Raw genomic sequence first — 16546 nt, 5'->3', positions numbered from 1 at the left:
TAGAAGGTGTGATCAGAAGAGCTGGGATAGACACGAGTGGCACGATATTCAGGAAGTCCATCCAGCTCCTTGGTTTCGCCGATGACATTGACATTATGGCACGGAACTTTGAGATGATGGTGGAAACGTACATCAGACTGAAGGCTGAAGCTAGACGGATTGGACTTGCCATCAACGCATCAAAGACAAAATATATGAAAGCAAGAGGTTCTAGGGAAGACAACCCTAATAAAAAAAATACCATAAACGAACGATAACCCAAATTGTCGAACTTTTCCACAAATGGTTTGGATGATACCCCAAACACGTCGTTAAGCAAAATAACCATACAAATTTTATTAGGGAATGTTAGCCTCCCACCCCGAGTTCAGATTGACGGTGACGAAATCGAGGTGGTCGATGAGTTCGTGTATTTGGGCTCACTGGTGACCGCCGAAAATGATACCAGCAGAGAAATTCAAAGGCGCATTATGGCAGGGAATCGTGCCTACTTTGGACTCCGGAGGACGCTCCGGTCGAATAAAATTCACCGCCGCACGAAGTTGACTGTCTACAAGACGCTGATTAGACCGGTGGTCCTTTACGGCCACGAGACCTGGACTCTGCTCGTGGAGGACCAACGCGCCCTTGGTGTTTTCGAACGGAAGGTGTTGCGTACCATCTACGGTGGAGTGCAGATGGATGACGGAACGTGGAGGAGGCGAATGAACCACGAATTGCACCAGCTGCTGGGAGAACCATCCATCGTCTACATTGCAAAAATTGGGCGACTACGGTGGGCTGGGCACGTCGTAAGAATGTCGCACGACGACCCAGTGAAAATGGTTCTAGAAAGCGACCCAACAGGAACAAGAAGAAGAGGCGCGCAGCGGGCAAGGTGGATCGACCAAGTAGAAGGTGACCTGCGGACCCTTCGCAGACTACGAGGCTGGCGAACTGTGGCCATGGATCGAGTAGAGTGGAGACGACTTCTTCGGACAGCAGAGGACAACAAGGCCTTAGCCTGATTGGCGTGCGGCGTGCGTGATACTCGAATCGGTTGAAAAATACACTTAATCTTCTAGTTAGCTCGATATCTATCCACTGCAAGCAATATTATGATATTTGTTTATGTTTTAAGAGTTGGTGCACAGGTAGATTGAGGTTAAGGCGACACCACTGGTCAAGAATACGTCGAAACACAAATGATACAGAATCTTGTTTTTTATGCCATGGATTTTAATAAAAAGCTGAGCCCGCAATCCTCAAAATTTTCCTAAGCACGGAACCTTAAAAATGGGTTACGTCCCAGAATCTTGAAGAATGGTCCATGTCCATGAATCTATAAAAAAATGTTTCTAGTCCAAGAAATTTTCCCTTTATTTAAATAGTTCAAGTCTTTGCTTTCTAAGAAAAACATTGCAGTAACCCCTTCGTAGATGCGGTAGGTGGTACCGACCACCCACAGCTATTTCTCGGCTGTCCTTTAACCAATTGAGCTAATTTTCGGTCGATAACTAGTTTATAGTTTATAGTAAACTCTGAGATTCCCAGAGTTTCCAGGTCATAAATGAAATTCCCTGATTTTCCAGGTTTTCCCAGGTATTTGGTACCCTATTAAAGGCTCCTGCAAAATATGAAATCGCACTAACAATAATCTTCAAGTATAAAGAAAAACCTTGACAATCATAGTGATGAGGTAGATCATCTTGTTAAATCACAATAGACCAAACGTAATGGTTACGTCCAGTACATAAGAAGATGAAGCATTAAATATATGTATATTTTAATTAAAAATAAGTCTATTGTGGACCTCTATAAAAGTCTGCACATGTCACGCTCTCACTTTTATTCAATTTCACATTTTATCGAAAATTTTGGCCTTATCTTTTAAAATATAACATCAAATCATTATTGTTTCAAAAATGGGCTCAAGTTTTTTCAAGCAGGTGCTATACGTAACATAATGGATTCACTCCAACACCACTGACCGTTCTATCCTTTCCATTTTAGGCGATTTAACTCCAACTTGGACCTAAACCACGTACAAGCAATCAGCACTTTAGCAAAGTGGTATCGACACCTGTCGGCTCAACAGATAAAGATAATGATTAAAAATGGATACGAAAATAAGCTAATCCCCCCAATATGGCAAAGTTAAGGTTGTTGACTGTCCGATAGGCACGAGTCGCCGTTCGATGGACTTGAATTTTCAGGCGAAAATTCGATCATCAAGTACAAAGTATGTGTTCTGAGTAAAAAGGACCCTGCAATCGATACTGCTCTGTAGTATATCTATCCCAGGAGGAAGGCTTTCAACGTTTCCATGGACGCACCTGGTTTCGAACGTGTAGCAAAATATTCAGCTCGCTCAATCCCAACCAGCAAGCAATCTGCTGCGAAACGGATTAAAAGGTATATAATTAAATTACAGTTGGCAGAAAGCCCCGGATAGAATCCTCCCAGGAAATTCACCGGATAAAAGACGCATACCGAAGCAGCAGAAGGAAGGCTAAGCAGTGAAGCTTTACCTGAGTCTTTGCGTAGATCCCTGCTGCACACACCCATCGGAGCCCATATTTATTAAATGACTCTATCACACCGCGGCCGATGGTACACGAGACGCTCGGAGGGATTCTTTCTTACCCGGCATTCCTCAGTCTAGCACCGACACATTCAATACATATGCACTGAAGAAGCGACTTTGCTGTCAATGTCCCGGAACCGCACCGAGGCCTCTCCCAACCCAACACTACCGGTACCGAGACTGGTTGGTTGGCTGACTGACTGACTGACGGTCGGTCGTCGTCGTCGTTGTCGAAGTAATCAGTGATGCGTGACTCGCTGCTGCTCCTTGCTCGATGTGGTGTTTGTGTGTGGCGCACCAATACCGCGAGATCACAAGTCGCGAGTATTATCGGTATAGAACCAGTCGTCGCCGGAGAGGCCGAGAACCCCAAACCGGGAGATAATCCGATAAAATGTGTATTTTCTTTCGCCAGTTTTATTGGCCTTTTAAAAATAAAACGCAAGTTCTGATGCCAGGCGGGTTTGGCGAGTAGAAATTCTTATCGATTTTGTTTGAAATTCACCAAGAGAGATTTATTTATCACTCATATCATTTTGATTTTAATATAAACGATTAGAGAGACGCAGTCTCTCCAAATACCGGTTTATCAATTTTTGACTCATCCACTCACTATTCGCCGGGGAACACTCGATGAGTCAAAACATCTCGTCATCTCTTTTTTATCAGCATTCACGATTCGCATTACCCCTACACAACACAAAAGAACGGCTATTCAAAGCAGAATAAAATATCAAACAAATCAGTTGGTATATTGTGGCGTGCGCGAATAGTGCCCATTTGTCGCAAACCTCGCTTACTGCGCTGCGATTATGCTGAACCAACCAACTCACGCAAGGAGCATCATACCCCGTTTCTGCATGGCCAGGCCGTGTAATTGGCTCGTTTACTCGTATTCCCTTCTCTGTCCTTCTCGTGCGTTGTTTTTTTTCTCGTTCTACAGTGTGCGTGGGTGGTGGGGTGTGAAACTTGTCCCCTTGTGTCACCCCAAGTGGCGACTCCGCAGTTGCAGCAACACCCCAACCACCAACAACACTGTAAAGGCTTACACCTACGTGTGTAGTGCGACTTCGAGTCGTTCCATTCGTCGTCGGTCGCGGGGTCAACTATCTTTTGCACTACTACCACTCTTGTGTAGACGGGCGAAGAGAGTAATACTTGCACGGATTCCCCCCTCGGGCTTCGGTGTGCAGATGGGGACTTGTTTGATTTTGTCGCATCGTGGGTTTTTGGGATGCCTAGCGATGACAAAACGTTTTGTTTTTTTTTGTTTCTTTATGAGAAAGGTGTTCATCTTTGGAAATTCTTACAGTTTAATATTGGCAATAGGGTTATGCTTCCTATAAACGGCCAATTGAACAATATTTTGGGTTGAAAAAATAATACGACTACGATTAAACTATTTGAAAAAAGCATCAATATGTGTCGAAACGCTGGGATAACAATTGGGAATTTAGCAGGAATAGGGTTTTTATCTTATTTCCGTCCTACTAAGCACAACCCGAGCTTTACCTCTCTTTTCTGAACGAGTTTAAGCAAAAAATGGAATATTTATGTCAAAGATGACTTCTACACGGAAACAAATCCGATTCCATTTTCATGAATAAGAAATCATGAAATGAAAAAACTTTCTATCCCATGAAATCTTAACAATGATTCATGATTTCATCATGGAAATTCATGGTTTCATAATGCAGTGGAATCAAGACCGCTACAAGCGTTACATGTACTTGGCGAACCATGTTCATAAACCGCACTACATAGGTAACTCTTATACGCCTTTTGTCTTCCACCATATACGAGTACTTATAGTCTAGTGGTCAAAGTATGAGTTCATACTTAGTTATAGTCTAGTGGTCAAAGCATTGAGATCAAAGAATGATCTCAAGGTTCTTGGTTCGAACCCAGTCTGATGCTTTATTTTATTCTTTTTACATTTTTTGGTTTAAAGTTAAAAAGTTAAAGTTTTTGATCATGATTTCAACTCGAATGATTCATGATTTTGGGAATGTTTGCTGCTTTACGCAAAAGTTGCTCTTGATATCATGAATATTATTCATGGTGTATTTTCATAAAATGAAAATACGCTTTGTTCATGAAATCATGAGTCATTTTTCTTATTTCGGAGATCGGATTTTTTCCCGTGTAAATTTATTCACCTTTCCATACGTACCGTTGGATTTGATAAAGAGTCACAAATTGTTGAGATATTGTTTAAAATCTAACACTGCTTCTTGATTCTAAATTCGTTCTACGAGTTTCAATTCCGTCCTAATGCATTGAAACGCTATTAGATTTCCTTCGTCCTACGGATAAACGTAGAAAAGGGGGTTTCGCTAGGAGCGCTTCTTTTGTTTTGAGAACAATAAGCGTAAATATTCATACAATGCGCTCTAACAGGGTTTACGTTGAAGCTAATAAACTAACGCATCGGAACAAACCTATCATTGATTTCTGCACGGTGAAATCATTGATATTATTGATCTTTTCTTATTGATAGAACGGAAATGGGCGATTACGACGAAGTAGCGCTCTACCCTAGTAGTCCTAGAGCTTTTTCTGTAATATATAGACGTTTGGTTTTTTAATTTGGTTTCGTGACACATTCGAAGTTTTTGTTCAAAACTGTACAGGTTGGTTAATTTGATGGAGACTTTTTTTTCCGAATTCTTCTAAAATAAATTTAAAATTCTCTCTGGAAATCCTTTGAAAATGTCTTTGTTCAGAAATTATCTGTAGAACACTGCAAAAATTCATAAAAATCAGCCGTAGATTCCCTTCGAATTTCAAACTTTTTCTAAGAATTCACTGGAGCTTCCATTTTTTTAATTTGCTTGAAATTCTACGTCACCTCAGATTCTCGACCAACCATTCAAAAGGGCCGATTAGCTTTTGTGAGCTAAATTTGTAATCCCTCTTCCCTGCCAACACAATCGTGCAGAGGAAATTCTCCCGCCGAGAATTGTCTTCAAATTTGGCTCAGCATTATTTTGAAGTTATCCTCTGACTTCTTCTGGAAATTGAATGGAATTCTCATTAAAATTCTCTAGAAATTCCATTCGAAACGCGCTTGTAATTATCCTCGGAATTTCCTTATAAATCTTCGCAGATTTGTTTTGGAATTGTACCCTGAAAATTCGCTTCAATTGGTAATTTTCACGAATTCTAGAATCTTCTTCGCTCTTGAGAGTTCTAGTAAAAACTCTCTTATAGATTTTCCTTAAGCTCCCTAGAGAATATTCTCTGAAATACCTTGGTGTTACTTCTAAAATGAGCTCAAATTTGTTTTGGAAAAAACAATTTATTTAATAGTTCTTCAAAGTGACTGTGTTTTTTTCAGATTTGTCATCTTTCTGTTTCCTATACCGGTGACTTCAAATTCCCAATTTTTTTCGGTTTTCCCGGTTCACTGAACAGTCTGCATTTTACATATGAAACACTTGTTTTTATTCCCAGCACATTTTGCGACCACGCTCCACAAGAAAATTATTACGGATAATACGCTTAACCAAAAGCTAATTCGCGGGTGGATTCTTCCAGTGGGAAATCGTAAAACCAGCTGTAAATTAATTCCATCTAAATTGCAATAGCAGCAACATTGCAATACTAACACTTAACTGAGAAGCTAAATTTACGAACAATCCAGGATTACAATGAAGACCTAGAATACTCAATGAAGCCACTCTATGCTGTCAAGGCAATGCTTGTATACGTATCAGTGAACAAAACATTCAGGTCCAATGAGTCATTTTCATATGAATATGAACAGCCATCCGCCTTATCACTCACTGCCTCGTGAGAGTCTGAATGATTGGGAAGTAAACGAGTCGCTAATAGCAGCGCACTCAGTCAGTAGCTCAGTAAGCACGTTTATTCTTCCGTGATGGTATCCAATCCTTGTTTTGAATGACTGAGCGTACATTTTCTATGGAAAAAAGCTTCAATTACATGCTGTGCGAGCGAAGGCTAGTGGTATGGATCGCCTGTTCGTGAGTGACTGAATGTATTTGTTTGCTCTTTCATTGCCTCGTCCTTTACCGTTTGGTACATACGGTCTGGATAGAGCAATGAATTGAATAGAGCAGTGCTTTCACACTCTGCCTAAGCAGTCACTATTTTTACGCTCTGATACGTATCTTTGAATCATTATTCAATCATAGAAGTGCTACTCCAAGCAATAAAAAAAACCATCCGAGCAAGATCATTATCCTATATTTTCATTTACTTAGTTCTCTGAGTTAATCAAGCTGTTAAGAACACATTTTTGAATTTTTTTGAACGTGTAAAGCATGCCATTCAACTGACTTGACCAACTTACTCGAATTGAAAAAAAAAAACTAAAAGGGTTGTACGCAATGGTGACGTAGGACTACGTGGTCTTATATGATAAATCTTATTTGTTAACAGCAGACACAAACTTTTTGTGTAGGAATAGGAATTTGAGCGGGGTTCTCTCTGTTTACACTCTTTAGTATGACGCACTTGACATTGATGGCCCACAGCAACTCACGAAGAGCTACTGATTCCGATCAATAGCGGAGCGGCTTCTTGCTCCTTCTATGGATGCTCATGTGGACTGTAGCTCGCTGCTTGCAGGCAGCATTTCGTTGTGTACTGGAGAACAATGTCGAACACTACGTGCCGAAAGCACTGCTGCTGCTGCTGATGCCGACGACCGGACACCACCACACACGGTGATTGGAACTGAATCCGATCAGCGATTGCGGGCACCCTTGATAGCTAGCTGCTTGCGAGGAACCTTTCGTTGTGTTCTGGAGAACACCACCACTCACCACGCAGTGATTGAATAAACACCGTTTGGTGAGACCGGATGGAATTCAACTTTGAAATCTGTGTTAGGGAAATCGCTTTTCGCAGGCAATCGGTGATAATTTTAATTATCATAGTAACAGTTACACATTCGTGCAATTTTCAGTATGGACATCGTGAAAAATTATTATGTCAGATGCGTTGAAATATTTCTGATCGATTGGTGATAAAATTTTTGAAATCGATCCAGGGGCAGCTGAGTTATTAACGTTCAAAATCTTTCATAATATTGTTACATGTTCCATTTTCGGGTTTCACAAAGTGTATTCCCGTATAGAAATCACAGACGTAGTCCTACGTCAAAATTTGAACCAGGCTGAGTTGACCGATGACTTGCCTTGTCTAAACCCAGCTTAATTCTTTACCATTCTTGCATTTACTCAAAGGCGCTCCAATTCGCTCAAGGGATTGATTTTTGTTGGACACAGCTGGATCGAGCAGACGCACCAATCTATTCGAAGGTTAAAATTTGTCCGATGCAATTAGGTGTAACATCTATTAAGAGACGCAAATACCTATTAGCAGCTTAAATTTTGCAACAACTAACGTCTACGGAAATGGATTTTTATCTCAGTTCAACTCAGGAATGTGACAACACCCAGTGGGAGCTGAATTTATAATAGACTCAAAATCATGAAAATGCCAATCTTTAAATTTGTCGAACCTCCTAACGGAATCCCTTCATGAAGAGCTTTGAGTGTGTTGGTTTATTTCCTTTTAAATCCGTTATAATTGCTTATCTTTTGACAGATACGCGCATTTCGGCTACTACTTGCAGACTTCATCAGTGCAAAGTACTCAACACCACTGAAGAATCCATCTTTTATTTACGAGGTATATACTAATCAATAGGTACTAAAAATCAGCCATGTCATGTCACAATTTACCTAACAGGTATCTAAATTAAGTCTCCAACAGGTAGATGCAAGCTACGATGTGTGGTTTTAGGTAGCATGCTAAAGAGTCTCGAGTATCCGTTTCCTTGATCTCTATTAAGCAATATTGATGGATTATGTTTAAATATTTCTAAACTTTCAGCTACGTCTAGTTTCCAAGTCGAAGATACAGTCCACAGGATATTAATTTTATCCTTAGTCAAATTGTGTCCCTTTGTAACGATATGCTCTGCAGCCTTGGATTTAAATTCATAATAAAATCCTTTATCCATCTCTTTGTTAGCCTTTTTTACCTCTGCGATGTGTTCCCAAAGTCCTTTTCGTCTGACCAATGTAGATTTTATTGCAAACTGGACAAGAGATTTTGTAGACTCCAGCTTTCCCTAAGACATTTATTGAATCTTTTGTTAGTCCTAACAGAGATTTCAGCTGATTTGTCCTGCTGCTGAATACTAAATTTAGGCCAAAACTTCTAAACTTCGAAATCAATGGTTTGGTAATGTTTTTGTCGAAATTCACCGCTACCCGTTTTAAACCCTCAGTTACTTGTGTAAGAGTTGTCGAAGTATGCCTAAAATGATCCCTTGTTCTTTTATCGATTACTGCTTGAATTGTTTTGCCTTGATACCCAAAAATGTCGATTTCAAAAATGTGAGCTTTTTTCATACAGGCAAATCAAAGGTATTAATAAGTATCTGTTATAAAGAAAATATTTCCCTGAATTTGAATTAAATTCCCTGAGATTCCCTAATTTTCCAGGTCCAAAAATGAATTCCCTGATATTCCCTGATTTTCCAGGTAGTCGACACCCTGATGTAAATCGCATAAAAATCACGCATTTTTAACGATTTACTTAATAAAATACGCCCTTTTCAAATGATAATTAGTCAGCAAGGGGCAAATACACACAAATTTTCAAGCCAGCATTTGAAAGGACACAACTTGAATCATATGATTCGAAAAAAAATAGAGATATGATATGTTTCAAACGCATATGAAACGAATTTGACTTAATTTTTTAAAAATATAATTGGGAATAACTTCTTCATACAAAGAGATACAGACAACTTTAGAAAAAATAACATGCGTCTTAAGAAGTTTCAAAAACCTCCTAAAGGTGACTTTCGTGAAAAATTTGAATTAAAAAAGTTACAGACAAAAGATGGGTTTCACTATAAAAAATGAGTTGAGTTTCGATCTTGAAGTTCTACAAACCGAACAACATTTTGTGGAATACAAAAATGTGTTACCAAAATTTGCATCATTTTCCTAATTGTCCTGGAGATATTTAACAGGTTAACCGAAATCTTGTTCGATGTTCACTCAGAATTTTTGAGCATTTTGTACTTCACGGAGATTCATAACATCACTTAAAATTATGAATTGTGTTTAAAAATATCGTTGTTTGATTATACAAATGATCCAGAAGTTCTACATATTCGATAAAGTTATCCATAGATTCGACTTAATGATAGAATGGGTAAACCTTCGTGAAGGCGCGTAATATAATTAGCTGGGTTTATTAAATTTTCCAAAATGCCTGGAGTTCAGATCATTATTTAATCGATTATAGTCACCCTAGCACTTTTGCATCATTCGTGCCTTATCCGGGTGAGATTAGAACTCATGGTTATGATTTGAACTCATGGTTATGACTTATGACGTGAGAGATATGGATTCAGATCTTTATGTTTTACAGACTAACCAAGGTATTCTACGATGTCCTGACTAATCTTGTGTACCAGGTTAGCACAAACTGCAGAAATTATTTTTTAGTTTATCTCTCGACCAACCTTCTCATGATGATTGTGATGATGATGGTCGATGATGAGCTTGATCGGACACGCAAGGTGTTTGGGATCGGACATTTTTTTATTGGCATGAATCTGCTTCTATTTCTTCAAGTAGCTCATAGTCGAAAAATAAATTCCCTGACTTTCCCTAACTTTCCAGTCGATTTTCAGAAAAAAATCAGGCCACAAAACTTCGTTATTTTAACCTAAGAAGCTACAACATGATGTGCTTTATTATACCGTAGTGCAAATTAAGGTTAGTTTAAAATGAGCAGCAGGGTAAGCTTTCGAAAATATCAAGAATAGCATACTCATGGCACGTACAACGTACAACAGACCTTGATACTACAACATTTTTTACAGGACATAGGACCGACTACATACGAAGGATGTGAATAGGCCTAGGGCTATAACTACATAATATAATATAATAATGAATAACTGCTGCTCACAACTAGGCTCACTATTCATTACTAAGTAATAATAGGAATATTTAATCAATGTCACCAAGCTCTCAACTTGTGTTCATAATTTCACAGCCAAATAAAAATCAACCCTTAGACGATACTTTCTCTTAACATATAAATTATTATAAAATAACAGAGCAGTGATTATTCTTGCTTTGGCAACCGAACCTGAGGATGCACTGCTCATGCATTAGTCAGTTTCGTACTCTCTGGAACTCCATATCACAACCGCAGACATGGCAAAATAATTTAACTTTAATTATCAATAACATTTTATTCTCTCAGTGAGTTCACATTACATCGATAAATTGCAAGTTGAATATGTGTTTATTTTCGGATTACTTTTAAAAATGTTTATCATTTGAGCAGAACAATTTTCTCTCGGCTTCTATTTGAGCATCTTGAGCTCTCGGAATCAAGAGCTTCTTTCATACGACGATCCTTGTCTACATGGAAAGCGAATGCAATTTTTCGAACTCGCTGAATAAGTTCATTCAAAATTTGTAAGTTTTCCAACTCGCCTGCATGAGTAACACCATCATAAATCTGACGTCGCGCTACGACTGAAGGCCCAAACGCAATGTGGGCGGAAGCGGAACGGAAACGGCAAGTTTGATAATTGTCACAAATGACATCAAGATGCCTAACCGCAGTCGATTTGATTCTATCTAGTTTTCAATCCGACAAGTAGGCTTACTCAGATCGGGCTTTTCCGCTACCACTGCCGTTCCGCTGTCATTGCGCTTGGGCCTTGACTCTTCCCTCATGTTTTCAAAAAGATATTCTGCATTTACCGAAAAACCTCTCTCTGCATTGGCGTTGCCATGCGATAAGCAGCAAAACATTTTCACAACCAACAATAGTTCTGAATACGCCGACCAATAACCTTTGCCAAAAAACCTCCAGTCGTTCCTTTTTGCGATCATATTGATCTAATGTGCATTTACCTGTGCAATATTGTTCAGATGATCAATATTAATGAACGTTTCCATAATGCCTCTAACCATTTGAGACATCGCGTTGCACAAAAAAGGCCACATAGGGTTGTCCGTCTGAAATTCGCATTGAAATGGCTCAACTTCGCCAACAACTGATTTGAAGAAAGCTAGCTCAATACTACGTTCAGACTACAGAGTTATAACATGTTATAACGGTTGTCAAATAATTGCAACACAGAAACCACCATCAGGATAGTGCTATAACATGTTATAAATCTGTAGTCTGAACGTACTATCAGCCATCAGCAGTGAGTCATTCAAACCGTTTTTAACATCTTGGTAGGAAGCTGACGTTGGTTCGATTTTGTCTTTCTGGACACCTTGAATAAATTTTCGTATTTGCGGAGTAATTTTGATTGCCCTCTGAACAGCAGAAGTATTTTCCAACCCTCGGTGACCGCAAAACTTTAACGGGAATATGGTAGATCCAGAATACATCGTGATAAACGCTCGTCTTGCTGGTACATCTTTGAAGATATTGTAGATACCACGCAAATATTTGACAACATCCCAACTGATACTGCGAACACTATCCTTGAATGCATTATGCAAAATATACAGCCCACAGCTTCGCAGATCTATCAGCTTCTGGCCACCTTTTTGTACCTCTAGCTTCAATTCACATTGGGCCCATCCATGGACACTTGCAGCAACTTGTTCGAAGAGATACCGGCAAGGGCGTCCATAAACGCAGCGAGTAGATCTGATGCCCGGGATCTTCCCAAAAACTTTCACGTCATGCACTGATAAAATTTCAAAGATTGGTTTTATGTGTCCCGCACATGATTTTTTGCAATGTGATCAACATTATTTTTTTTCTAACCTACACTAAAATTCCCTGACCTTCCCTGACTTTCCAGATCATAAATAGAATTCCTGACATTCCCGGACTTTCCAGGTTTTTACAGGTAGTCGACACCCTGTTCGTAACAGGATATACTAGAACTACTTCACTCGGAAAACCGTAGCAAATAAGGTAGTGGAATTAAATGGAAATTACTAATCGTTCTCTTTCTCTTTATACAGGTATTCCACTAAGACGCCCACATTCATCAGGATTCATGAAGATTCAACCAACCGGTTTGAAGTTACAGGCACAGGAAGATTTCGCGTCGAACTGCACATATGAAAGAATAGCTCATGATAAAAAAGAAGGGAGAATAATAATTTAATTGATGTTCACCCTTCTTTTGAATATTTTTGAGTAGGGTAGAGAACTACTTCGGCCTAATCGCCCATTTTGGGCCTATCGAACAGAAAACTTCAAATAAATCCATGATTTCAGAAGTTAACAAGTCAATTATAAGTTTGGTACGATACTTTAGTTAATAAGCTACGGAACGAAGTCATTGAGAACACGTGATATGAAGGTTTGCACCCATTATTCCCAAAAACAAAAGAAGTGTTCCGACTGAACCAATTTTTATCTTCATCCGATAGGCCGAAGTGAATTCATTGCCGTTTCAATGGCGTTTCAATGCGTTAGGCCGAGTTTAGAATCCGTAGGCCGAGTTTGGCGTCAAGAAGCAGTGTTAGACTTTTGACAATATCTCAACGATTGGTTTCTCTTTATCAAATCTTACGGTACATACGGAAAGGTAAATAAATTTGGATGCCATCAGTAATAAGAACATTCCGTTTGGTGCTAAACTGTGCTAGATTAAGAAAGACTAAGTGCGGGTTGTGCTTAATAGGCCGTAAATGGGGTAGTTAACCCTAGCTGTTCTTGTTTCGTGTTTATGCCAAGTGGCCTTTATGCCAAACGGACATTTTAATTTTAAATGACAGAGTGGTGCTACACATTCGGTATGGTTCTTTCAAATAGAAAAAAAAACAACATTACTCCACGAGTAAAATTGTGAATCTTCGTTATAAAGCTCATATTTCGCTATTATGCTATTGAAACTATATCGAAGGATTTGAGAAATTATCCTATCTTGTCTGATGTAGGTTTACAAAAATGTCAGTGTTCTATCAAGGGGCGAATTCTACATCATCCATCTCATCTACCCTGTCAAATATTCTAAACACCTGCATCCCTCACAATAATTTAAAATATCAGGAATTCAATAGAACCTCCTTTGCAGACTAGCACATGTTGAGGTTTGAGACGAATTTCATACATGTTTTTATATTTGTATTTATTACTTCATCATCATTAAAATACATGTCTTATTTATGGAAATATGAGATTCAAGCGTGCTTCATTCCCAACTTTCAAATTTACACAAGATTAGACCGATTCAATTGAATTCCTGAGATAGTTTAAATGGCTATAAATAACAGTATCACAATCAAATTAACGCGATTGACGTTCGTGAATGATAAACCTGTCTCGACCGCATAAAACAACAACGAGACGAGAACACTCTTGTGTGATAGCGTCGTGGTCGTCGTCGTCGTCGTCGGTCGCAAATGAGCAAGCGAAATGAGTAAAAGCGGACAAAATCATACTTCCGAGAAGCGAGCGAGATTTCCACATGAGTCATCCATCCAACAACCGCTCTGCCGGTCACCAGCGTCTACCGGCCGTTCGCTCGATATGATTGATATAACGATCCCAGTATAAACAAAAACCACCATATATAATGCAACATATGCTATTGTTATGACTCAATCATTATCAGGAAAGCATCCACACAATGGCAATACTCACATGACACTCCTGGTAAGCCGTAACGCCGCGTGCTGTGCCCAGCAGTGGTTATCCAAAGTGCGTTTATTTACAGTAACTGCACACAACTTTTCCGCCGGTTGCAACTTTTGCAATCACACAAAATGCTGCACACGAGTCTATAAACAATGATGGATTTAAAGGAAAACAACGTGCACTGCTTTTGTTGTTGTTGTTGTTGTTATTGCTGCTCGCAGTTTAATCCAAATCCAATTTATCCAATATCCAATCAACTGTTCGTGTGTGTATACATCGCTATATTTATCGTAGGTAAGCACAAACAGAATCGGTCCCCTTCACTCTTGCTGCTGCTGCTGCTGCTCCGATCGTTAAGTACACTTTTGCTTTCGATTGATTTGCACTAATTTTCGGCTGCACAATTTTTGCTGAACACTATTCTCTTCCTCCTTCTCCGTCTTCTTCGGTTTGCCTTTTCACATACACCTTCGCGCACACAACACACGCATAGCAGCACACACGACGGTCGTAACCAACGAAACCAAAACCAGACTCGACTCGAACTTGGTGGACTTGAGCTGAGCCGAGAGTTGTTCTTTTTCTTCTTCGGTTGCGTAGTTTTCTTCAGGAAAAGTGTTTTCCCTTTTATTTTCGTCTTTCGGTGTTATTATTGTATTTTTATATTTACGTCTGCCCATTAATCATAATATGGCGACGACGACTCACACATGCACCTTCGTTCTCCAAACACAAGAGCAATAGAAACGTTAACGATCGCTAAAAACACACTGCGATAGAACAGGAAGAGCCAGGACACGGTCAACAGAAAAAAAATATGAACGTAATAAAAAATTAAGATGCCAGCGACAGGATATTGTACACACGGTTCTTCAAAGCTGATAAAAACACTGACCACAGAGCACGGCGCGGTTGTATGTATAATTCTCGCCTATGTATAGATTCCACGGGCACACAATCCTATTTATACATATAGGTATCCCGTATCCTATATCCTGTGTATATATTTATTTCGAGAAGAGACACACAGAAAGTACTGATAAAATTGATATTAAGGAGGCAACGAGACAAAAACGCGTGCTAGCTGCCCGATTGTATGCAATGTACTGATTGTGTTGTGTTCTTCTTCGTGGGCTATCGTTCGTCGTATCCGTATCGTCGTCGTCGTCGTCGTCGTTTTCGTCGCACGTCGCTGCTGTAGGTGTGTGAGTGTGATTGGCGAGTCAGCTGGTGTGTGTTTGGTTGGGATACACAACACAACATCGAGCAAGCTCACGCGGAAGATATTATCATCAAAGCACAACATCGCTACATGTCTCTCACCTCACCAACACACGCCCAGCGGAAGTGGATAGAGAATATGCATGCACATTAGCATAGCAAGTAAGTAAGCAGACACACATTCGAAGGGGGTTTGGGATGGAGAAAAAGAGAACCCGATCAATGTTGATGTTCGAGATGGGGACTATATAGTTGCTGGTGCGGCCAGACTGATGATCCTTATCCTACCCAAGATAAGCGATTAGCGTTTGTTGCATGATGTCCACAATTTGTCTAATGGTTTTATGGGTTCAATCAACACGAGCTGCAAACCTGGTGGTCATTTATACAATGTTTGCCCAACCTGATGATGTTTGTAAGCAATTTTCTACATACCTCCACATAGTCCAATTTACTGACCAACCCAGTCAAACAGGAGAAATAACAGCTTTTAACTTGGTGCCAATGAATGTAAGGGAAAAAAGTGCCCCTCGAATTTCCAAAACCGACCATGATGTGCAAAATGTTTATTGCGAAAAAAGATCCTGTGTAACATGTGGGCTCAATCAGACATGATGTAGAAGTGGTGGAAAATCGTCAAAGTTTGAGTTTTTTGAAAATCGCTAAATCACCCAAGCTTAAGATCATAGTGTTATCCCTAAAAAAATGGTTTGTTGGTTTGGTTAGGCTAATCTGTCAACCGATTCCAAGCTTCCCAACTATCATCGTGTCAGCTGGGAGCAGTTCCAACACTGTGTCGACTCCACTGTCGACTACGATGTCCTTCCGGAGACGCCCGAAGACGTTGACCGGTGTCTGCGTTCCATCGAGGAGACGATATCCCGGGCCAGGGACCAACACGTGCCAGTATCCAGACAGGTGAGCAATACTCTGAACCTTGATAGAATTACCAAAGATCTCATCAGACTCCGTAACTCCATCCGAAGACCCATTGCAATGGTCTTACAAAAACCATCCAAGCCAGGATGGTGGACCTCAGAAATCAAGATTTTGATAACAAGATCCACTCTCTCTCTCAGATTGTGCAAAGCCCTTCTGGAAACTAACGAAAATTCTTAAAAACAA

At 39.8% G+C, this 16546-nt stretch overlaps 1 protein-coding gene across 1 annotated transcript in view; it reads right to left on the bottom strand.

Moving 5' to 3' along the window:
• The window catches only part of LOC135712911 (box A-binding factor-like), a 657948-nt gene extending 642659 nt beyond the window's left edge, over nt 1–15289 (bottom strand). Inside the window, exon 1 of the mRNA XM_065236010.1 lies at nt 14207–15289. The gene's annotated coding sequence lies outside the window, so the exon portion shown is untranslated. The remainder of the gene's footprint in view (nt 1–14206) is intronic.
• Nucleotides 15290–16546: the final 1257 nt, after the last annotated feature.

The sequence above is a fragment of the Ochlerotatus camptorhynchus genome, unplaced genomic scaffold, assembly GCF_037179485.1.
Source record: "Ochlerotatus camptorhynchus isolate MF236.1 unplaced genomic scaffold, CSIRO-AGI_Acam_v1.1 ptg000040l, whole genome shotgun sequence".
Lineage (NCBI taxonomy): Eukaryota > Metazoa > Arthropoda > Insecta > Diptera > Culicidae > Ochlerotatus > Ochlerotatus camptorhynchus.
This window is presented reverse-complemented; position numbering and strand designations above follow the sequence as displayed.